The 23,960-nt window shown below is 39.5% G+C and overlaps 1 long non-coding RNA gene across 1 annotated transcript; it reads left to right on the top strand.

The window, feature by feature from the left end:
- Positions 1 to 6,686: 6,686 nt before the first annotated feature.
- On the top strand, positions 6,687 to 20,717 carry LOC127528913 (uncharacterized). The gene is made up of 5 exons (XR_007935533.1): positions 6,687 to 6,734; positions 7,582 to 7,602; positions 17,156 to 17,188; positions 17,454 to 17,494; positions 20,594 to 20,717. It is a non-coding gene; the product is annotated as an uncharacterized LOC127528913 (long non-coding RNA).
- Positions 20,718 to 23,960: the final 3,243 nt, after the last annotated feature.

The following is a 23,960-nucleotide window of genomic DNA, read 5'->3' as shown; positions in this document are numbered from 1 at the left end:
GGTCTTGTTCACGAGTGAGGGAAGAATAGAGCGGGAGATCGACAGGCAGATCGATGCGGCATCCGCAGTGATGCGGGCTCTGCATCGGTCTGTCGTGGTGAAAAAGGAGCTGAGCCATAAGGCGAAGCTCTCAATTTACCAGTCGATCTATGTTCCTACCCTCACCTATGGTCATGAGCTATGGGTAGTGACCAAAAGAACGAGATCGCGAATACAAGCAGCTGAAATGAGTTTCCTCTGCAGGGTGTCTGGGCTCTCCCTTAAAGATAGGGTGAAAAGCTCAGTCATCCGGGAGGGGCTCAGAGTAGAGCCGCTGCTCCTCCACATGGAGAGGAGTCAGATGAGGTGGCTCGGGCATCTGATCAGGATGCCTCCTGGACGCCTCCCTGATGAGGTGTTCTGGGCACGTCTAACCGGGAGGAGGCCCTGGGGAAGACCAAGGACACGCTGGAGGGACTATGTCTCCCAGCTGGCCTGGGAACGCCTTGGGATTCTCCCGGAAGAGCTAGAAGAAGTGGCCGGGGAGAGGGACGTCTGGGCATTTCTGCTCAAGCTGCTGCCCCCGTGACCTAACCTCGGATAATTGGAAGAGAATGGATGGATGGATGGAAATTTTGATATTGTTTACTGTTGTTCAAACTGGGGCACTAGTGAAGTGAACTTGTATCAGGAATTTTGTGAAATGTTCTTGTGCAGATGAGATGTGTGTGTCAAAATGACTAGAGTATGGATTGTTAAAGGACTGCTGGTCACTTACATGATTTATTGCAGATTAATAGCCTATAATTTTCCACGGCCTTTATGTCTATAGGCTTTTGGTATGCAATTAAAGAAAACCATTAAATTAAAATTTGCTCTGGTTTTTGGAGAGACTTAATAACGCAAATGGAATTTTTTTACAATTTAAACAAATATGTTTTATAATTTCAGATACAGCGTATTTAGATGATCAAGATATCGATGGTAAGATATAGTGCCTAAGTGATGCCATATTTTATGCAACATTTGTAAGATAAAATCCTAATTAGTCTTCATTATTATGAAGAAACCTCTACCAAACCACTTTGCGATCATCCACATATTTTTGATTTTGATTTGATATACTTTATTAATCCCCGAGGGGAAATGTCTTCTCGTACAGGATCACCCATTATGCTGCACCCCTGGAGCAATTTTCACATTAATCATCTCCATTATTACAAATGAGTGAGTTTAAATTCTGCATTGGTACCACCCAGTAAAAAGTAAAGCACTGCCATCTATCATCTCCACAGTGTCAAGACTCACTCTCAATTTCACTTCTCAGCAGAAGACCCCAGGGGCGAGTCTGAGCTTAAGAGTTACTTAGTGTCGCCATTCAGTCTAACCTACTGGCCTTTGGCTTGTGTAAGGTAAACTGGAGTGACTGGAAATGTCACGTTGACACAAGGGATTGGCCTGATATGTTAGCCCTGTATGCTGGAGTTGTGAGACAAAGCTGGTAACCAACTTGTTACCCTTAAATGAGCTAATAAAGCAAAAAAGCTAATTTACAATGGGCCTTGAAGATATCAAAATCCATTATATGTAATTGCAGAGAAGGTGTGTCATTTTAAAAGCATTGTATTATCAAAATAAATTCTGATTTATACTGTACTTCCTCCCCTATCTTAATAAGATATTGATTAACCCATTTAATATTATCTATGATTTGTGTTCAGTTTATTTACATCTCCATGCATTGTGTGGTTTTATCATACAGACAAAATGACTAAGTGAATTTGTGCTCATATACTGTATTTTATAATAACAATTACCAAGTACAAATTGCATTTTGAAAGCTTGTTTGCATTTTCAGATGAGGTTGAAAATGAGGACCTCTCACTGGGTAAGTAGACGAACTGCTTGATCTCTTCATTAGGAATGCACTGTGCAAAATAAATTATTCAACTCTCCCAAAAACACTTTTAATCATATAGACACTGGGATTGAAAACACATTTAGATGTGTATTTGATATTGTTGGAAATGTATAATTAAACCATGATATTAGAGTATGATATTACAAGTACAGCAACAGCCATCTCCTAACTTGTTAAATTTTAACATCTGGACCAGTTTCATTAATATGTGGTCATCAATATTTGTGTCTGCTGTTGTGTTTAAAAATAGTCGCTTTAGAGTTAGGAATATTTCTCTTTGAAATTTGGAGGTTTCCTCTGTAAATCCTGAAAATATATTGCAATTTAGTAAGTGCAGTTGGATTCCAAATGTTGAAATTCCACTCTGTCTTCTCACTCTGCTACATGACGTTAAAAACGTTGTAAGATGGCTAACCTTAATAACAGTGTGACCAGTAAACAAAGTGGAATGACCATCAACAGAAATTATAGTCAGTGGTCTAGATAGCAATGGACACATCCTGTAGGAAGGGAAAATCAAAAAAGAGATCTCCTTAATGTCTTTTTGGTTTCTTCTAGACAGCAATGAGCTCAGAAATAACTAAACATGGAAACGTTTTCTTTTATTTCATGCTTCTCAGATTGTTCTCCTGAGAAAAAAAATACTCCAGTATTCTCACAAGTGTCTCCTTTTTGAGTTTCAGTTGAGATCTCAGCAAAGTCAGACAATGAGTTCAGATCTTCCAAGATGTGTCTAAACACTTTGTTTGCAATTTGAAAGAATTTACATTGTGTGCTCAGTAATATATGGTGAAATGTATGAACAGTTGTGGTAATAAAACACTTTACTATGATTACATAGCTGTAGGCCTTGCTTCTGAATACAACTATTAGTTGCTATAATTCATATTGCTGTGCTCCAATTAGATCATACTCAGGCTAGAAGAAAAGCTAGCCATTATGGCATAATGGGTAAGATGGCAGAGATCAGACCCTGAGTTGTGGACTCAAAACCCACTACTAACACCAGGTGATCACAAGCAAGTCACTTCATCTGCTTGTGTTCCAACAAAAGAAATGTAACTAATGGTGTCTCAAATGTAAGTCACCTTTGATAAAGGCATCAGTCCAATTAGTAAAAAATATGAAGTCTTGAAGAAGATTAAAGAAAGACTACAAAATGTGTCCATCCATTCCACTATATCCTAACACAGGGTCATGGGGGTCTGCTGGAGCCAATCCCAGCCAGCACAGGGTGCAAGGCAGGAACAAATCCCGGGCAGGGTGCCATCCCACTGCAGGGCACACACACCAAGCTAGGGGACAATTTAGGATCGCCAATGCACCTAACCTGCTTGTGTTTGGACTGTGGGAGGAAAGCAGAGTAAACCCACACAAACACGGGGAGAACATGTAAACTCCACATAGGGAGGATCCGGGAAGCGAACCTGGGTCTCCTAACTGTGAGGCAGCAGCGCTACCACTGCGCCACCGTGCCGCCTACCATGCTTCTCAACCCCCATTATTAGTATGGAATTCTTTAACCTCAGTTGTGTCTCCTTTCTATCTAAAGCTATTTCTCCTAAGGAATTTTAAGAGACACATTAATGACAAAGTTGATTATTAAATGAAACATAAACGAGAATCTCTTTTAGGTCTCATGAGCCATCAAAGATCAACTTTTGAGTAGTAACATTTTCCTATGGGAAAAGATAAGGAGAAATCTTGCTGTTGTATTGTTTGTCAGTAGCTGCAAAGGATGTCATACTTAAGGCCGCAGCGTCCAGACAGCGTTGCCTTTCTGATCTGTCCAGGTGAGAGACAGGGAGGGAGATGTTAAGTGCAATATCCTGTTTAAGTTTTATTCTCACCTCTGACAAAGGGGGTGATGCTTTAATTCTTACACAGTGTAGACATTCACCACCATAACATCTTTAGCAGATGGAGAAATCAAAAAAGGTAAAAGAAAAGTCCTGACGCAGAACATAGCCTCTATTCATATTATGTACACGGTAAAATTATTTACATCAGGTTCTCCCACAGTGATAATTCGCTCACTCGTAAGGCTGAATTTAAATCTAGTACAGTTGTTAGACACTGGCAATGTTGATGTAAATGTTATAAATATTGCCTCATGATGGACTGCTGCTCTGTCCAGGGTTGTTTCCCTTCATGCACCCAGTGCTCTGGCCTCTGTGATCCTCAAACAAATAAAGCAACTACTAAAAATATATCCACAGATTGCTTAGTGCACCTCCAACCCTTTCTTTGCAGCATTTCCCTTCCTATAGTTGTGGAAGCCTCAACTTTATTTGAGTCTCTGTTCCTTTAGCTAAGAATACATTGCAAAGTGTCCACTTAGTCTTATTTAGTGCTGTCACTTTCCCAGAGGGATGGTTTCTTTGGAGAATTCAACTCGGCGACTACATGGCATGCATCTACAAGTGGAATGGAAGATGGCAGGTTTTGCTGAAGGTAATGTCCTTTTATACACAAGGCTACCATGTTCTTTAAAGCGCTGTTTCTTCTTTTCATAGGCAATCTCGCTCTAGAAGCTAATGAAGGTGAAAATTTAGGTGAGCCTTTTTTAAACTATAAATGTGTTGAATAACAGGTTTTGTTGCTATTGGCAGCCAGCATGAAGCAAGCACTCCATTATAACACCGTCACCTGTCAGAAGCCTAACTGAAATACTGTGGTGCACTGGAATGAAAATGGCAGGCCTCAGGCACTTGATAAAAAGAACACTGTTGTGAATTGAGTCCCAAATGAGCTATGAAATGGTGTGAGGCCTTAAAAATGAGCCACCAAAGCAAGTCTCCCCACTGGCTTGTGTAGAAACCCCTCACCCTAATCCTGCCAGGCCCCCGACTGCGAACAGAAGGCTTCAGCCTGTCTAGGCCTCAACATGCAGAAACTGGTTTAAAAATTCAAAAAAGTCTCAGACTCTCAAGAATGCCTTACAAGAGGAAGGACCATGGATAGTGCACCTTGTATGGAGAAATCAAAGCACTGAATTTTTATTAAAAAAATGGGAAATCACAAAAAATGTTTAAACAATAGCAAAAACAAGGCAATTAAAGGTAACCACATTTAAAAACACGCTTTCAGATAAAAAATAAGAAACAGAGCAGAAAATAGTCAATAGCCAGGAAATCCAAATCAAAAAGCAACACCTTAATATTCTCCGATGAATTTCAATGAACCGCTCCAGAGTGTCATATCTCCACTAAGCTTCCTCCCCCTGGCTAGGGTGCAAATGCTTGTTTTATGTTTTTGTTGTACATTTTTGCATTATTTGTATGCATCTCTATTTATTTAGTTAATGATTTGCAGCATTCTTTTATGTATCTGAGTATCTGTATGCTTGAGTTGATCCATGTCTTCTGTGGGTGGTCCCCTAGAAGGTGGTGCCACCTGCCAGTCACCGCCAGGAACTGCCTTTCATAGTTCCTGGTGGTTCATTGTGAATGCGCTCGGGACTTGGTGAGTTTACTTGTATTTATTACTCTTCTGTGTTTATTGGATTTCTGGATTTTTGACTTTCTGCTTTGGGTTTTGACCTCTCTATTGGAATCTGTATTGGGAATTGTTTTACTTGGATTGCCTTTGTGCTCCACAGAGCTTCAATATGATTGGAAACTATTTTTTTGTGGAGAATACATTTTTTTTTATAACAGTTTTTCAAGGCCCATGAGTATCTAGTTTGGGTTTATGATGGGATTTCACCCTCTAGTGGTTATTTTTGGAAGTGGACATACTTTGCAACTCCTAGTTCACGATACTATAGCATTTTGTTCACTAAATATATAGCCAGGGGAGGTCTCAGCAGCAGTGACATCATTGTAGCCCCACCTCTTGCAAAACCACTCACAAAGATCATGGAGTATAGCCACAATTAAAGGGACAGTACACAAACATTTCCAAATAAAATAAAAAAATACATTAGACATAGTGGTGAAGATCAAGATGCCACTCAGCCCCATTCTGATTGGCGTAATGCCTTGTGCTCGATGCATTCCTGATATTGATGTGCTTTTTTTTTTCTTTTTACATTATTGTTTGGGTAAATGGTACTGGACTTTTTGTAATTCTTTACTGGCTTGTGCTACATAGCCTTGACTACGAAAAGTGTAGACCAGAAATGCAAATGCATAATTAGTTAGTTAGTTGTTTTTCATTGGAACCCTGTGCCCTATAGGGTTAATTATAAAATGCCTGGAATAGCTATGTATTTCTTAAAGTTTTATAGAAAATACAAGTTGTGTGGCAAATGCATACATAACATGTTTGTGAAGACATAACTTTGATGTGAAAAATAACTTACCGTTTAAACACCCAAGAAAACAGGTCATGTAACCAAACGTAAAATTTTAAGTGACAGTGTCCTGTAAACACATACATTCCTTAGCTCCTTACACTTACCAGTTTCTTTACATTATATGTACTATTACACAGGAAGCAATCGTAGCACTAAAGACGGATGCCTCATAAACGCCATCTGTTGGTCATTTGGGATAGCCAAGCGTGCAGCTCCCACATGACATACTGAAGGGTACACCGCACACTCAGTGTGGCTACATCTGTATGTTCACAGAAGGCTTTAGGCAATATGAAATGTGTTTCCTCAAGCTAATGGGGTCCTAGATCATATGGGTGTAATTATGTTCATTAATGAACGGCTCCGTGCTCCAAAATATTATGAGATGTACAGTATGGTATTAATCAGCTGTTCATTATTTCCACCTGTGTTGGATGTATTGAGTTTCTTACTGCCATGTGCTAGAGCTGCTAAAAAGATTACATGTTCTTCTTGTTTCAGAAAATTTGGCTGCAAACAAATTTGATCATTCAGGTATATTTTACATTTTGATCAACTGCATTTCTTATTCCTGCATTCAGGCCTGTGATTCTTGTCAAATGTAAATGATTTTAAGTGGCCAGATGTTTGAGAGAGAACAGGTAGAGCTTCACTTGCAATGAAATGAGGATGTTCTCTGGCTTTAGAAAGCGTCAGACACCTCATCAATTGATGCAGTTATATTAAAGGGGTAGGTAACCATAATAAGTGTTGCAGAGTTTTCCTCGTGAATAGGGAGGCTGAATTTGAGGAAGAGAGAAATAAATAAAGAAACATTGGAATATAGGGCTGGCTGACCTAATCGAGTCGAGAGTCTAACTATTGATCCTGACATTAGAACTGAACTGAACTTGACTTTGGGATACAAAGTGTTCTAAAGATTAATTCTTAAAATAAGACATCTAGATTTAGTGCAGGAGAGTAGGAGTTAACATTCAGCAGAAAGCTGGAACCAGTTCCAAATAGGGTGCCAAGTCCACTGCAGGACCCACATTCTCACCAGAGCAAGATACAAGTTAAAATCTGAATATACTGGCACCATACAATACAGGCTAGGGGGTTGCTTTTCAGCTTTCTCCCTTTGATACATTATAGAGAGGTGTTTTTTCCTTGAAAATGACACATTATGGAATCAGTTTACTAATCTGAAATTGACATATACTTGAAATGAACGGCACAATACAATATACATGGTACACCTTCAGATCTAGTTAAAATCTCCTCTTACTAGTCAAGGTTAGGCATAACACATAAAGTAAGGTTAACTTTGTCCTCCTTCTGTTTGGATACTGACAACCTACTTTGCTGAAATATTTCCTTGTTTTCTTTGTCTTTACTACAGATTCAGTGAAAGGAGAAAGAGGTAAGTATTGAAAAGAATGCTCTGGTTTGGATCACCTGATTTATACCTTACATAACATTCTCCATCTATCCATCCATTTTCCAACCCACTGAATCTGAACACAGGGTCACGGGGGTCTGCTGGAGCCAATCCCAGCCAACCGCAGGACACACACACACACCAGGGCCAATTTAGGATCGCCAATGCACCTAACCTGCATGTCTTTGGACTTTGGGAGGAAACTCACGCAGACATGGGGAGAACATGAAAACTCCACACAGGGAGGATCCAGGAAGCGAACCCGGGTCTCCTTACGGCGAGGCAGGAGCGCTACCACTGCGCCACCGTGCCGCCTCATAACATTCTCAAACCAGCTTAATCCAGTTGGGCTCGAACCTACAGTGGAAGCACTGAGCACAACGCAGGAAGTAGTTCTGAACAGATAGTCAATCCATTGCAGGGCGCACTTGTTCACATAGATCCACTTTGGGATCACCAATCAGTCTAATAGGCAATGGAAAACACATAGAAAAGAAAACGGACTGCCCAGGAAAAAAAAAAAACCACACGCATACATGGAGAGAACATGCAAACTCAACATGGTAACAACCAGATGTGGGCTATGACCCATACATGAAACAGATTTATTAACCATAGCAGCACTGCACCGGCTTTATCTGCTCCTAAAACATGACATTGGAACAATTGCCTATATTTCCATTACAGGATCATGTAGAATTAGAGCCTAAACTAGTAGCAACAGATGCAAGGCAAGAACCATCCCTGAAAAGCCATGTCAGTTCTTTATAAGGAGCACTATCACATAACACCCTCACTGGAGTCAGCAATCAAACTAACACACATGACTTTTGAGAAGAGAGAGGATAAAAATCACAAACACAACACATTTATATTTCACACAGACTAGACTGGGGATCAAGATTGAGCTAAAGGAGCTGCAAAGCAGCAGTGCTAACCACTGTGCCACAGTGCTGCCCATTGCTAAACTGAATCAACTATGGTTGAGAAACTGGCATGGCTTTATTAGAGTGGAGCCTTAATTCCTACTATTGTTATTATTATTACTGTTATTCAATGTATTTCTGGGATAGTCCATTGTTATCTCCGATATCAGGCTTAAGCCAACTCAAGGTTGAAGATTTTATGTATTTGTCACAAGAGTATACATTGAAAATGCAGCTCACTAATCAGCCTGGATTGTGCCATTAAATTAATAAGTATACATTACCAATAGATATAAAATATTAAAAGGTGCAGATAGATGTATAATAATTGTTACATAACAGTTAAACAGATGACTATTTTTACAATTTTGAGGAATGCCTGACAAGATGACCGTTTCTTATTTTTATTGCCTGGGAAGTGAAGCTCTTTCCCTATCTTTTTGTTTTTGACTTGAGGCAATGCAGGCGCCTGCCAGGTCTTAACCATTTAAACTGGCTGTACAAAGAGTGAGAGAAGTCCTTCATGATTCCTGCTACCTTGGTAGTACACTTTTTTGTATATAGGCCCGGTAGTGACGTGTTCAGCTGAATGCATAACTCTCTGCAGTTGCTTTGTGGTCCCTTTCAAGCCATTTCATCACCAGGCAGTGACACATCCTGCCAATATGCTTTCAACAACCATATGCTAGAAGAACTTCAGGAGTCTTTTTGAACCTCTGAATTTCTTCAGTAGTCTGAGATGAATACTCTCACCAGAATGTCTGGGTGTGTGGACCATGTTAAGTCACTCCTGATGTTTATTCCCAGCTATTTGAAACACTCAACGCTCTCCACTGCAGTACCGTTAATGAACAGAAGTGTGCGTTCAATTCTGTGATAGATAGATAGATAGATAGATAGATAGATGATAGATAGATAGATAGATAGATAGATAGATAGATAGATAGATAGATAGATAGATAGATAGATAGATACTTTATTAATCCCAATGGGAAATTCACATTCTCCAGCAGCAGCATACTGATACAATAAATAATATTAAATTAAAGAATGATAATAATGCAGGTGAAAAACAGACAATAACTATGTATAATGTTAAATGTTAACGTTTACCCCCCCCGGGTGGAATTGAAGAGTCGCATAGTTTGGGGGAGGAACAATCTCCTCAATCTGTCAGTGGAGCAGGACATTGACAACAGTCTGTCGCTGAAGCTGCTCTTCTGTCTGGAGATGATACTATTAAGTGGATGCAGTGGATTCTCCATAATTGATAGGAGCCTGCTGAGCGCCCGTCGCTCTGCCACAGATGTTAAACTGTCCAGCTCCATGCCAACAATAGAGCCTGCCTTCCTCACCAGTTTGTCCAGGCGTGCGGCGTCTTTTTTCTTAATGCTGCCTCCCCAGCACACCACCGCGTAGAAGAGGGCGCTCGCCACAACTGTTTGATAGAACATCTGCAGCATCTTATTGCAGATGCTGAAGCACGCCAGCCTTCTAAGGAAGTATAGCCGGCTCTGTCCTTTCTTGCACAGCGCATCAGTATTGGCAGTCCAGTCTAATTTATCATCCAGCTGCACTCCCAGATATTTATAGGTCTTTGCGTTTCATTCTCCCTGCTGAGCTGTTTTGTTTTGCTGACGTTGAAGGACAGACTGTTTACCTGACACCATAGTGTCATAAGCTGTGCTATGTGGTGTGTATATGTGGATGTTTTAAGGAATTTTGTTTGTGTTGAGGAAATTCCTTACTATGTGATATGTGCTATAATGGCTGCTTTCTGTAGTTTTATATATGTGTATTGTTTTATATGTAATAATGTCTGTAGGCTTTTGCGTAGTGCATGTGCGATGACACCAGCGGTAGCTACAGCAATGGGCACTCATTGTCCATTCCCTGTAAGCAGCATATTTCTTCTGCCTGTTCTGGGTACTTCTGTATTTTATTTGTGTGTGTATTTTGTAAGTTGTGACTGTTTGATACTGTAATGTCAAAAATATAATTTTATTTTGTTTGTCTGCTAGTGTTATGATGGACTGTTTTGTTTGTCAGTATAGTTCTGTCCCAGTATAGTTTATATGTGCCATTTTCTAGTACTGTGGTGAGAGAGTACTTATAATATAGTTTGTTTGAGTCTACTTGTTTGTGGTGCCAGTACTTAATGTATTATTATGATTATTATTAATTCCTTCCTTTTAATACTTTTCTTTCATAGATGCCTGGCTCTGTCTGCTGTAATACTTAAACAGACTTTAGATGTTTGGTTCTCTTTTGTGTGCTTGACTGTGACACTAACACGTTGGCCAGTTCCTTTCCCTGCACCAGCTTATCCATAACAGATTGGTGGGATGCTTCATTTATTCCACTTATCTTGATGAGGGATACGGTGGCAGCATGCTGGCTTGGACAGGGCTGGCCACTGTAGCCTCTTCCAGCTCCTCCTGGAGAATTTCCCAGTTCTACCAGTGCCACTTCACAGTTATAATCTTTCAGTGTGTCATCAGTCTGTGTCTGGTTCTTTTACTAGTGGGCTAAAACTAAATGTTCTAAATGTTTCACAAAGGTTAATTATGGCCTTAGGCCTATGTGTGGCTGCAGAAACTTGTTGAAATGCAAAAAAAGGAGCCTCATTTGTCCAACAAAACCAAGTTTAGGGACCTCTTTTTAACAACATTATCCAGAAATCCCTGGCTTCATCAACCTACCTCAATGCATACTGAACCCACTTGATCTGTTGCAGAAGCCACTGTAACAGTGAAATGGCAATGGGCACAAAGCCCAAAACCAAGCTCCGATCCATGGCATGGTCACACCTGCACTGGGACAGTTTAGAGTTGTGGCAACATAAACTCCTAAATCAGTTCAGAGGTTGCCTCCTTTATGACACACACATAGTTGAACCAGAAAGAAGTGTTTGGATGAAACAATTGAGACCAATCAACTGAATGGTCTCTTCTCGTTTGTCAAATTTCTTATGTTCTAGAGTTGCCAAGACGTTAGTGGGAGTAAAACCGGAGTTACATATGGAGAGGAAATGAGCAGAAATATAAGTTCTCAAACACTGTGACTTGAACCCAGCACTCTGGAACTATAAAGTATCAGTCCTAGCTACTGAGCAGCCTTGCCAGTTCGTGGTGACCCAGCTCGTTTTCTCCTATTTTATATATGGAAAGCACTTGTGTTTCAGTTATATAACATTAACCAAAAATTCTCTGAAACTCATCCATGCCATTTTGCTGCTTAAAGAAATAACCAGTAACCCTACACGGTTTCACTGGCAGAGGGAGCTAGAAGCCTCCTCATTGTGTCTTGTTTATGTAACCAGAGGCTTCCTGAGGTGACCATGGTAACCACTGTGCCGCCTTGCCATGCCATGTCGCCCCACCCCGTCTTCTGCCACTCTAAATATGGAAGGCAACCAAGTTTCATTTAATTAATGATAACCAGTAAGGATTTGGAACCCTTCCCATGTGCCAGGGTACAGCACAAAGTGCTCTCACTTGTCACTTGACTTTGATGGTGTTCTGTGCTCCCCATTCTCATAATTAGAGGCAAAACTCTCTGCTGCAAAGATATGACGTCAAAGAACATTTTATTAATGGTGAGATGCCCTGTGCTCTGCTGATAAGCCAGCACCAGAGCTTCTGTCACCTCTGATAAATCGTTCTGCTGTTTGGGAGATCAGACAGGGTCACAGGGTGACTACACCTCTGTGTCACTTCTCAGATTCTCTGTGGACTCACTTGTTTGAATACACTTCTCTAAGCTGGTAAGAAGAACTAACACCCCAAAAATGAGAACAAAATGTATCTTAGGAGAAATAAACGGCAAAAGGAAGTGAGTGGCAGCCCTAAATGAGTGGCACTTCCTGCTATCAATGCGGAAACATATTACCGTATCACTTACATACAGGCCTGCCAACCCTTAAGATTATGTAATAGATAGCACTTTTTGTTCATCTGTATTGTATAAGGACTTACTGTATACTGAACTGTTGAATGAGGTGCTCCCATTTTAGGAGCATAGCAGACATTCATGGGGTGACTTGGGGTGCTGATTAATGATGTGATGGTGAAAGGTCCACAGGTGAACAGTATGGCATTTCATGTGTGAACAGAAGAGGCAGGGAGAAAGCATGTCTGAAATGATCTGTCAGTCCAAAATGACCAGAAAGGACCACAGAATAAGTGGGCTGGCAACTGGGAAATGGCCGATACTGGGCTGATCTCATTTTAACGGCACATCGTGAATAACATTTATGCAGGCTACGGCTGGAGTGGACTGTAAGCTGAGGTAACAAGCAAATCTAAAATGATCCTGACCACAGAGGGCATCACCTTGATCTTGGAGTTATGCTGAAATGATCTTTCATTCATTTATGAACATACAAGACGCAAATTGAGCTGAGGGCTTATACCTGAAATGATTGATGAGGACAATGTGATGAGAGATGGCACATTCCTAAACCCAGACTAGTAAGGATGGTAAAGGGCACCAGTGGGATCTCTGAGCAATATTGAAAAAAAATGTCTTTTAGCCTTAATGATTGAGTTCACTTGCATATCAGGATTTATTAAGTCCAATAGTGTGACCGTGTGGCACCATTCTGAGATTAGAAGCAGAGAAAACCCAAGCAAAATGACTCCTTTTATTGGCTAACTAAAAAGATTACAATATGCAAGCTTTCGAGGCAACTCAGGCCCCTTCTTCAGTACTACAGAGATTAGAAGCAGAAATTCTCTCAGTATGTTGACAAAGGGGGTGGCCAAAAAGGAGTTCTAAATCATACCGGAAATTGTCTTTCATTGCAGTTTTACTATAGGACGAAGTGAGCTACGCTCAAAGGCATAGCAAATAAAAAAATGATCATCAGGCTGTGTGTGACTAGACAGGGCATCAGGCTGACCACAAAAGCACATCAGAAAGTATCTTTTAGCCTTAACGTCAAACAGAGATGGCACCAAGTTGTGCCTTTAGCCTAATGCAACCCAATAAAATAGTGAGCTAAGCACATGTCAGAAATGGAGCTTGGGCCAATGTGATGAAGTATGGCATAAAGATGAACTGAAATACATTTACAAAGCGAATTATTACCCATTATTTGTCTCTGGTTGACTGGCAATAGCCGCTTATTGTGGTACTTTTGGTCTCTAAAACACTGAGGTATGAAAGACAGTAGATGGCTAGCACTGTGACGCTGGAGGTTACTGACACAAGGCAGTCACCTAGATAGATAGATAGATAGATAGATAGATAGATAGATAGATAGATAGATAGATAGATAGATAGATAGATAGATAGATAGATAGATTTAAAAAGTATGAAAGTGTAGGTTCATAATGCAAAGTGATTTACCATCTCTTAGTGTTTAAAGCTCTTGGCCTTTGCTCTGCCTTCAGACTTTTAATTTCCCTCATGTTTCAAATGTCTACAATTATAATTGAGCTTTTGTTTCTTATCCTTGCTTTAGCCTAGTCAGTCTCCACTTAGAAAAAAAAGGATGTGCACTTTTTAAAAAATTCCACTACATTAAAGTAGTTTTCAAAGTTACAGCAAAATTACTAGAGGGGGAAGCAGGCTGAGGTGAGAGTCATGTCCTAATTAACAGTTTAGGACCAAATGTTTCATTTTTGTCCAACTGGAGAGGGCAGCGGCTTGAACTCAGAGGGAAATCATGCTGGCACCAAGACATGTCACCAAGTTGATCATGGGGTATAATTTAAAAAAAAATTAGTTTAAACTGATTTAAATGCCTTAATAGAATAAGATGTATTTAGGATCATAGTGCAAATGCATTCGCTTCAGATCTACAGTTTCCTTCTTATTTTCTGGATCAGTCTGATGTGCTACTTTGATCATCTTAGGGGGCAGAGTAAATTCAATACAAATCAAACCCTACCACACTCTAAAAAAACTTCCCAGAACTCATCCCTTATATATATATATCCACATAGCTGCAGTGTACTCAGAATTTGACAAAATACATAAACAATGATAGTTCAGAGCAAATTGAAAATTAAGAGGAGAGCATACAATACAATACAATGCAATTTATTTTTGTATAGCCCAAAATCACACAGGAAGTGCTGCAATGGGCTTTAACAGGCCCTGCTTCTTGACAGGCCCCCCTTGACTCTCTAAGAAGACAAGAAAAAACTCCCAAAAAAACCCTTGTAGGGAAAAAATGAAAGACACCTTGGGAAAGGCAGTTCAAAGAGAGACCCCTTTCCAGGTAGGTCGGGTGTGCAGTGGGTGTCAAAAAGAAGGGGGTCAATACAATACAATACACAGAACAGAACAAATGCATCAATACAGTATAAAAAAAAAATTATGGAGCACAATTTAACAGTAGATGATATCACATAATATGATTTGGATTTGTTTCGAGTCCTGGAGACCTCAGCCATCAAGCTGCCTCCCCCATTTGGCCTTTCCACAGCTGAGACAGCACTGGGCCAGCCAATCCGATGAAAGGACCCCTCTACCCCACGATTCCTGCGATCCTCCATCAGGGATGACTTTACCTTAGGCAGGCAAAACAACTTAGCAGGTGGGCCGTGGCACCAAGTGCCACATTTGAGTACTGAGAAGAGAAACAGAATAGGTGAGGGTTAATAACAAATTACAACTATCTTGTTACTTATGTTTTAGTGCTAAGGACTAACAACAGAGATGCAGTCTGTACAGTTAATCAGCAGCTCTAGTCAGGATATGCTAAACTGAAGTAGTGAGTCTTCAGCCGGGATTTAAAAGCTGAGACTCTCTTATAGTAGCAGGCAGACCATTCCACAGTTTAGGGGCCCTGTAACTAAAAGCCAGACCTCCCATTGTTATTTTATTAATTCTTGGAATCATAAGCAGACCGGCATCTTGAGATCTTAATGTGCACTCTGGTTGTAAGTCATGATAAGTTCAGACAAGTAAGCCGGACTTTGGCCATTTAATGCTTTATATGTTAAAAGGGGGATTTTTGAAATCTGCCCTAAACTGCCCGGGAGCCAGTGTAAGGATTTAAGAACTGCAGTTATGTGTTTGTACTTTCTTGTTCTTGTAATAATTCTTGCAGCAGCATTTTGGATTAACTGGAGGCTGTATAAAGAACAGTTTGAACATCCAGTGAACACTGCTTTGCAGTAGTCAATCCTACTAGAAATAAATGCATGAATTAATTTATCAGAATCCTGCTTATTTAGAAAATGCCTTAATTTCCCAACATTGTTAAGATGGAAGAAACATGATTTGGACAACTTTGTAATATGCGCTTTAAATAACATGCTAGAGTCAAAGATAACTCCTAGATTGCGGGCTGATTCAGTAAAATTAATGGGGATTCCAACTGAGTTAAATGATGACAACATATTGTTGTGATCAGCGTCATTCCCTCCAACATCTCTGTTTAATCTGTGTTTAAAGACAAGTAGTTCTCATCCATCCACTCCTTTAATTCACTAAAACAACTAATTAAAGATAACGTTGGAGAAACTTCATTTGATCTAAATGAAAGGTATAACTGGGTGTCAACTGCATATGAGTGAAAATTAACATTATGTTTCCTAATGATAGATCCTAGTGGAAGCATGTAAAGTGAAAACAGTAAAGGTCCCAGTACTGAGCCCTGCAGGACACCATACAGTATCTCACTTCTGTGTATAATGATGGAGTACTGTCAGCACATTTCTGTACATATTGGAATCGATTTGATAAATAAGAATTAAACCAACCGAGCATGTCAGTTCTAAGTTTAGAACAGCGGCCTATAAGCCCCAGGAAAATTGGTTGGAATCCGAATCTGAACAATCGGTTGGTGCACTAGTAAGTTTGACCTGGGGAGCAAAATAACCTAACACAACAGCATATCCTTCCTGAGACACTATAATTGTATTAAACAGATTTAATATATTAAGAAGAGAAAGTTTCATCATTAAGGAATAAAAAATACATGGGTTACCATCTAGGAAGATTGCAGATGTGGATGGTCATGAAACTGTCTTGTTTTCTTTCATGTGATTCATTTGAAGGTCCGCAGGTAAGAGTCCAGGATGGGGGTAAGCCTTTCCATTTGGTGATGCTGTTGGCTTATATTGGGGTCGCACACACACAGACATGTAATACACTTGGCCTTTTGTAGTGACCCCATCTGGAGACACATGCAAATCCCAACTTGAGCTTTACTAAATTATGAGTGTCTGGACGGGAAGAGTTTGGGCCCACTCACGCTGAGGGAAATGGGAATACATTCAAAGAAAGAAACTGGACTGCCAGTCCTCTACATAGCATGGAAAGACTGTCAAAATATAAGGATGGTTTAAGTCTGCTGATAACTAAGGGAACACAAAGCAGGGGTTTAAGCTATTTTATGCTTTCTTGATGGTGGGTGGGTGGTGGGTATTATAATTCCTCTGTTATTTGAATGATAATGGAGAAAGCTGCTTCAGGCCTCTTGTACACTGTCTGAAAGGACAACACCAGAAATGTCCCTGATAAAACTATAATGCCACAGTCTCTGCTCCCTGGAGTAAGCTCATGCCTTCTGATACACCAATCAATTCACCTGAGAGTGTGGAACAACCTACCAGCAACAGATGGTCTAATAAATGTTTCTTTTCATTTAGATAATATCAATATGGATGAACTTGGGCAGCTGGGTAAGTTAAACTATGATGCAAATATTCATTGTGTTCTTCCTTAAAGTGACTTTTTAATAGTTTTGCTGTATTCCCTGCTGACATTTTCAGGGCACAATTAGAACAATGTGAGAAATGCACTTCTTTTTCTTGAAACAACCCTTTCTAAAATATAATAGTTACTATTACATGCATGCAGCATATTGTCTTAACTCTCTGAGGTTTGTTGTATTTATTCATATGAAAGACATTGTAAAAAATACTTACCAACAAATTTTCACACTAGATGAACTTCTTCAAAGTATCGAAGATCTGGACAATTAAAAGGTAAGACAAACATTGCACCCAGCAACATGACGACCCAAGTCTAAGGCCAAGAAAATGTGCCATCTGAATGGAGTTTGCATGTTCTCCCTGAGTTTGCTAACAATTACGTCCCACAGTCTACAGACTTGAAACATCCCTAGAAACAGTAGAGGTGTGTGTTGAATGAATGATTATAGTCAATGGTGGGCCAGTGATCTCCATAACATTGGTGCCAGATGATACAAAAAGCTGTTCAGGTTCTTTGTAGCTTTAACTGGAAGAAAACAAACTCTGAAGATATATTAATGGAAAGACAAGTAGCTGAAATGATGCTTGAGCAGGTAGCATTGTGCTGGAATTGACTCCTAGCCCTGTTAGTCTCTCTCGATGGAATGTACGTGTTCTCTCCATGTTGTGTGGTCTTTCCAGGTAATCTGAACTTTCTTAAGGACATGCATTTTTGGGTAAAGTGATAGCTCAAAATTGACCCTATTTCATCGAGTGTTCACGTGGGCATGAACGGGAGCCCCTTCTGAGCTAGTTCTTGCCTTGTGCCCAATGCTGTCTGGATAGGTTAAAGCCCTCCTTGACCCTGGAATTGAACTATTCAGGAGTGATGATGGATACATTTTAGTACTATGTGCGCTTTATTTGAAACCAAAAGTTTTCTGACTGTAGATGGACTGAAGAGAGACTACTTTATATCTTCTGATTCAGTACTTCTGCCTTTTTTGGTTAATGCATAAAACAGTGATTATAGTTTCATTTTATTTGCTTTATTTACCTTATGTAACCATCTCTCCTTGACCACTTTGTCCTTAATAGTGTTTTGGTCATCTTGGGCACATCCTAGAAACAAGAAAAAAAACAAAGCCCATTGCAGGGCTCAATAGTGCAGACAAACACTCACACTTCAGCGCTAATCGGACGGGACGAGTTTTAAACAAGGAATTGCATTAAAGCAATTACTACTGGAGAGTGAGGTTGGGAGCATGTGCTGATTACAGTGTGTTGCTGCACCCACCACACAACGAACCACCCAGATTGAGATCCGAGTGCAGCCTTGCAACGGGTGGCACCTCAGCACCACGCTGGAGCCGTGAGAGGTTTTTTTATGGTGGCTGGAGTGCCGGTCCTGCCGCCAACCTCCAAGTTTTCCCTGCAAGCTGGAGGATCTGCTTGCAGGTTAACGTCTTACACAGGAGGAAGCAATTGCAGGTTAAGGGTCTTGCTCAGAGGCCCAATGGAGTAGAGTCACTTCTGGCATTTATGGGATTCAAACCGCACAGATGTCTAGCCTCACAGCCACCGCTTCGATTACTGGAGGGCCATCTGAATACCTCTTTTATTCACTGTGTGTTCACCTCTCAGTAAAGATTACAGAGACTGTTACCTTCTATAAAAAGTCAGAAAAAAATAACCCCAGGTTAAACTATACCCATACGAATTGATATGTTAGTAAAATTCTATTATTCAAAAAAGATTAAAATTTTAGAGATAAGAATGAGGTAATAATTGCTTTACCATGTGCCTGAAATGGAAAAAAAAGAACTACGCTGGTATTGTTGTGTGAGCTAAATAAATGGATGGGTGGAAGTGGGGCAATGGGAATAAACTCAGAGATTAGAAAGAGTGCTGATGTAAAAAAATGAATAGTGAAAACCTGGGGGTGCGAATGGATATATTGTTTTTATAAATAATGCTTGCTATTATATTCTGAACTGATGCATGCATTAACAACTTAAGGCTAGGACAGGGGATACCAGCGTGTATAGGCCCACTTCTAGCACTAACTATACTTCACCTCCTGGTGTAAACTAAAACTGTCAGAATAGGACTTAAACGTTATAGTTGTCCTCCAGTAATGATTACTTTACCCCACCTTCTGTACGAATAGGGCTTAAATCATCCATCCATTCATTTTATAAACTCATTAGATAGATAGATAGATAGATAGATAGATAGATAGATAGATAGATAGATAGATAGATAGATAGATAGATAGATAGATAGATAGATAGATAGATAGATAGATAGATACTTTATTAATCCCAAGGGGAAATTCACAAAAGACGAGTCTCGGCGTGTAAAAATCCATGCCCACGTTGTAAAAGTAAGTGTGTCCAGGGAACGAATCCACGTAAAATAAAGTGATAGGAGCGATCAATAAAAAAGAGAAAAATAAAAGTAGAAAAATAAAGTCGTACACGGAACTGCTGATAAGGCTGCCACTCTTGGTGGCGCCTGAGTCATATATCTCATATATAGTCATATAGTCATATATCATTAAGTCCAGTGCAAGGGTTGTAGGGTGTTGGAGCCGGTGAACAGGCAAGGAACTACCCAAGACGGGGCACAGTTAAATCACACCAGGCCACTTTTAAAGCCACAAACAATCTGTTGTGCATGTCTTCTGGATGCATGAAGATACCACAGTGCCCAAAGAAAAGCCACAAAGACATGGGGAGAACATGTATAGCTCATGAAGATAGTGACTTGGCTAGGAATCAAGCCAAAGAAAATACAGCTGTGTGGCAATAGCACAAGTCCATTAGTCTGTTTGACAACACTAAATTAATTTAAGCTTGTCAGTTAACCAGTTATACAAGTCTTTATGATGTGGCAGAACCTAGAATATGAGAGATGAGCATAGATTACAAATAAAAAGGGGACAAAAACACCAGAACACATCCATCCTGTTTAAAAATCTATAATGACATTTGTTTAAAACAACATGACATGGCTTCATGCAGTGCTGTGTCACTCACATCTTTGTTTTAAGGCAGAGCCGAGTGCCTTTTAGAGGCATTGTAACAAAGGAAGTGACAACCCGCACCAGACTAAACTGGCCTGTTCTCGTCTTAGATTTTATTAAACTTCCTCTTAAATCATTCAGAGAACAAAACACTTTGACTTTCTTTTTCTGAATAAAAAGAAAACAAAGTCAGTGCATTTTCAACTCAGAAAGGGCAGTGAGACAGATACAAGTCAGATCAGGTAGCTACTTTACCTCACTGTACAAGACAACACAGGAAAACAATCAATGAATTATGTAAGTATATTGAGCTACGGAGGGTCCTTGAGATGTTAAAGACTTCATCATGCACATTTCATCCACAGGTGCTTTATGGGGGCCTTCCTATCTGAAGAGTCTGCCTCGAGCAATAGAAGAAAGAAAGCACAATGTACTATTGGCTGCTGCCATAAATAACTTAACATTAATAAACTATGAATAAATTCTGCATTTACTTACATCATTAAACTTTTTTTTATAATGTAAGTTACTGACATTCTATTTTCTGCATTTTGAAGAAGAAAAAAAATTCCTTCCTCCCAGGTAGGAGAAAAAAATGTTTAATCGGAGCCTCAGGTCCACTTCACAGATGGGAGTGGAATGAACTGCCGTTCCCTTTGGGTGAAAGAGATCTGGCTATGGAATTCCTCCTACACTCAATGAGAAAAGAGGGGCAGCTGCAAAGGCGATGATAGGTTTGGTGGAAGAATGTGACTGAAACAAATGCTGGGAAAGAGATGATACTGAGGGTATTTATAGAGCAGAAATTATGTTTCAGGCATCACATGACAAGACAACATTCCTCTCCTGCATGCATTTCTTAAGCCGACAGTAAATATGCAAAGAGATGGCCAATTCATGGACTTTAGCTTGATAGTCTTCTGAGGCTGTTCATTTTAATTTCATTTAAGTTTTAAATGCTTATGTTTTACATTTGTATCTGTTATATTTTGTTTTTAAATGTATATTCTGCTCAAGGATGTCATTTAGGGTTCTGCAACCAGAAATAAGTCACAGGCTGACACCAGGAACTCATGGCCAAAAGGAGTGAGACTACTGGGAAACATAGGAAAGGACAAGAGAGCTGGAGACCATGCCTACATTTCACAATGATCATAAGTGATCCTAAGCTTTTCCCTCACCCATACTTTTGCTTTCTAGTGCCTAAAATGGATCTGCATTTTATTTGTTTAGTGTGCTCATTTCCTTTGACCACACAAAAAAAAAAACTGAGAGTGAAGACAATAGCTATCTACCCAAATGTACGGAAAAAATCTCAGCTGAAACTTACAGCAGCTGCACAGGAACCTTCAAGTTGCCATTCAGACTTGATACCATACTGTAGATGAGGTTTAACTTACTACCCAGCTTGCAACACATTGTAGTGCTGGCTTTGGAGATGTTTAAAATGTGCGTACTTATTATTAAGAGTGATAAAAGACCAGGAGATGAATTCGGTAAAGAAGCAGGCTGAATCATAGTCAAGAATCAGGACATGTTCATAACTGGGGCACCAAACTAGTAGTGTCTTAACCCAAAACAAATTACAAAAATTGTAAGTTGAAAAGGTGAAGCAGAAATCAAAATGAAAACTAACAAAACAAAAATCCTAACACTCAAAAACTTGGATACCGAACTCCATGTGCCACCATCTTATATAGGTAGGAATGATGACACAGTCTTTTACATTAACCCGTGTCTGTACAGAAATGCCCACAGTTTACTTGTGTGGATGATCAGGAGATGAAAGAGGAAAACAAACTTTAACACCGTGCCTGAATCAGAAACAAAAAGATCTGGCCTACCAAAGTGTCAAAGGTTAGCAGTTGAGAGTTACGTTTGGCATGTTTTAACCAGAAAAGAAGTGCACTTAGTAATTGTTTAAAATGATTGTCATAGTTTGCCTACAAACTTGGGTGATGATGCCCCTGCATTGTCACAATATAGGTGCTCAAAGATAATGTCATATTCAGAAAACACGTTGGTCAAATGAATGCTGCTCTGCGTATACATTTGAAATTCCCCATGGGACTAATAAGGTTTATCTAATCTAATCTAATCTAATCTAATCTAATCTAATCTAATCTAATCTAATAACAAGAAGTCACGGCTGTTTGCAAAACAAGAAAAATGCCTGCAGAATGTGGAAGTAAACAAAACATAAAATGACAGCGCAAATGTCATATAAGTAAAAAATATTTCTTTTACATCAAAAGAAATTAATAAAAATGATAAAACACGAAGCCTTTATTAATAATTCAACAGTGTAAACATAATAACAGTGTCATGTGACTGTAGAGAAGCAAAGCAAATGCAAAGATTATGGCTACGTTTTGCAAAATATAACAAAAAGGTGGCAACAAGCAGAACACAAAACAAAGTTGCCAGAATAATGATAAATATGAAACAAATAGAAAAACAAATATACTAAGGCACAAAATAGAAAAAAATTATAAAAAAATGAAAAAAAAGAATCACAACACATATCAGTGCCAGCAAACAAACAATACAAATATTTAAAAAAATACATCCAAAAATTATATTTTTATATGTTACTTACTCCATGCAGTTTGTAATAGGTGGTGGCACTAAAAAAATTGTAATCTCACTTTTCACGGAGAAAAAACACAAAGAAGACGCAGTTTGAATGATAACCCTAAGGTGATCAACTCAACAACAACAAATGATGTGACAAACGTCCATAGAAAAAAATTCTTGCGTAATCCGCATGACCGTTATCAAATTGTGCGCTCCAAATTGGCAAAATACATGCATGGTATTAATATTTCTGGAAAAACTCAGCATAAAAGATAAACAGAAAAGTTAAATAGGCTTAAAACAGTACATTTGAATTGAAGGCAGCATTCTTAACCAATGAAAGAGGGGGAGAGGCAGATCTCTAATTGAACTCCAACCAGTAGACATACCACCTGCACTTCAGAACAAGTCAACCACCCGAAGCTAAACTTGTTCAGGCCTGGCCAGTACTTGGATGGCAGACCAACCAGGAAAAGCTTAGGTTATTAGTGAAAGAGGCGTTGGTGAGGCCAGCACAGAGGGTGTGCCCTGTGGTCTAAATATGGATCCTAGTGCAATGATGGAGACATTGTGTTGCAAAAATGGCGTTATCCTTTTATTTAGTATTTTGCAATATATTTAAAGCTGATATTACCATGCCCAATAGCCAAATATAAATAAAGGAAAATTTTCTATTGGTTAAACCATACTGTTAAGTCTTGTCAATTTACACAGTGAAATGGAGACCAAAACAAAAGAACCAAAATGTGGTGTTAGAAAACTTAATAGGATCTATCTATCTATCTATCTATCTATCTATCTATCTATCTATCTATCTATCTATCTATCTATCTATCTATCTATCTGGATCTTTCTGTTCATTCATGTGGGTTTTCCATTGAGGGAGGATTGTCTAGAAACTAAAATATTAAATTGCCTTTCTGTGTACTAAAAGCTACTGGATAATAGCAAACGCCCCATTTTCCTTCACTGACAGGCTGCACTCATATTTGCTGCTGGGATTTTTTATACTTGTAGACTGGGAGCAGGCACAAGTCATCCCATTAAAGGGAACTTTTGGGCACAGCCTGGTATTGTCCTCAAGTTGTGAAACTTATTGCAATGAATGCTGTCTGGCACTGGGGGACTCCGAACGTGGCACCACCTACAAATTAA

The sequence above is a fragment of the Erpetoichthys calabaricus genome, chromosome 1 (genome assembly GCF_900747795.2).
Source record: "Erpetoichthys calabaricus chromosome 1, fErpCal1.3, whole genome shotgun sequence".
Lineage (NCBI taxonomy): Eukaryota > Metazoa > Chordata > Cladistia > Polypteriformes > Polypteridae > Erpetoichthys > Erpetoichthys calabaricus.
Note: the sequence above shows the minus strand (reverse complement) of the source record. Positions and strands in the feature narration are given on the sequence as shown.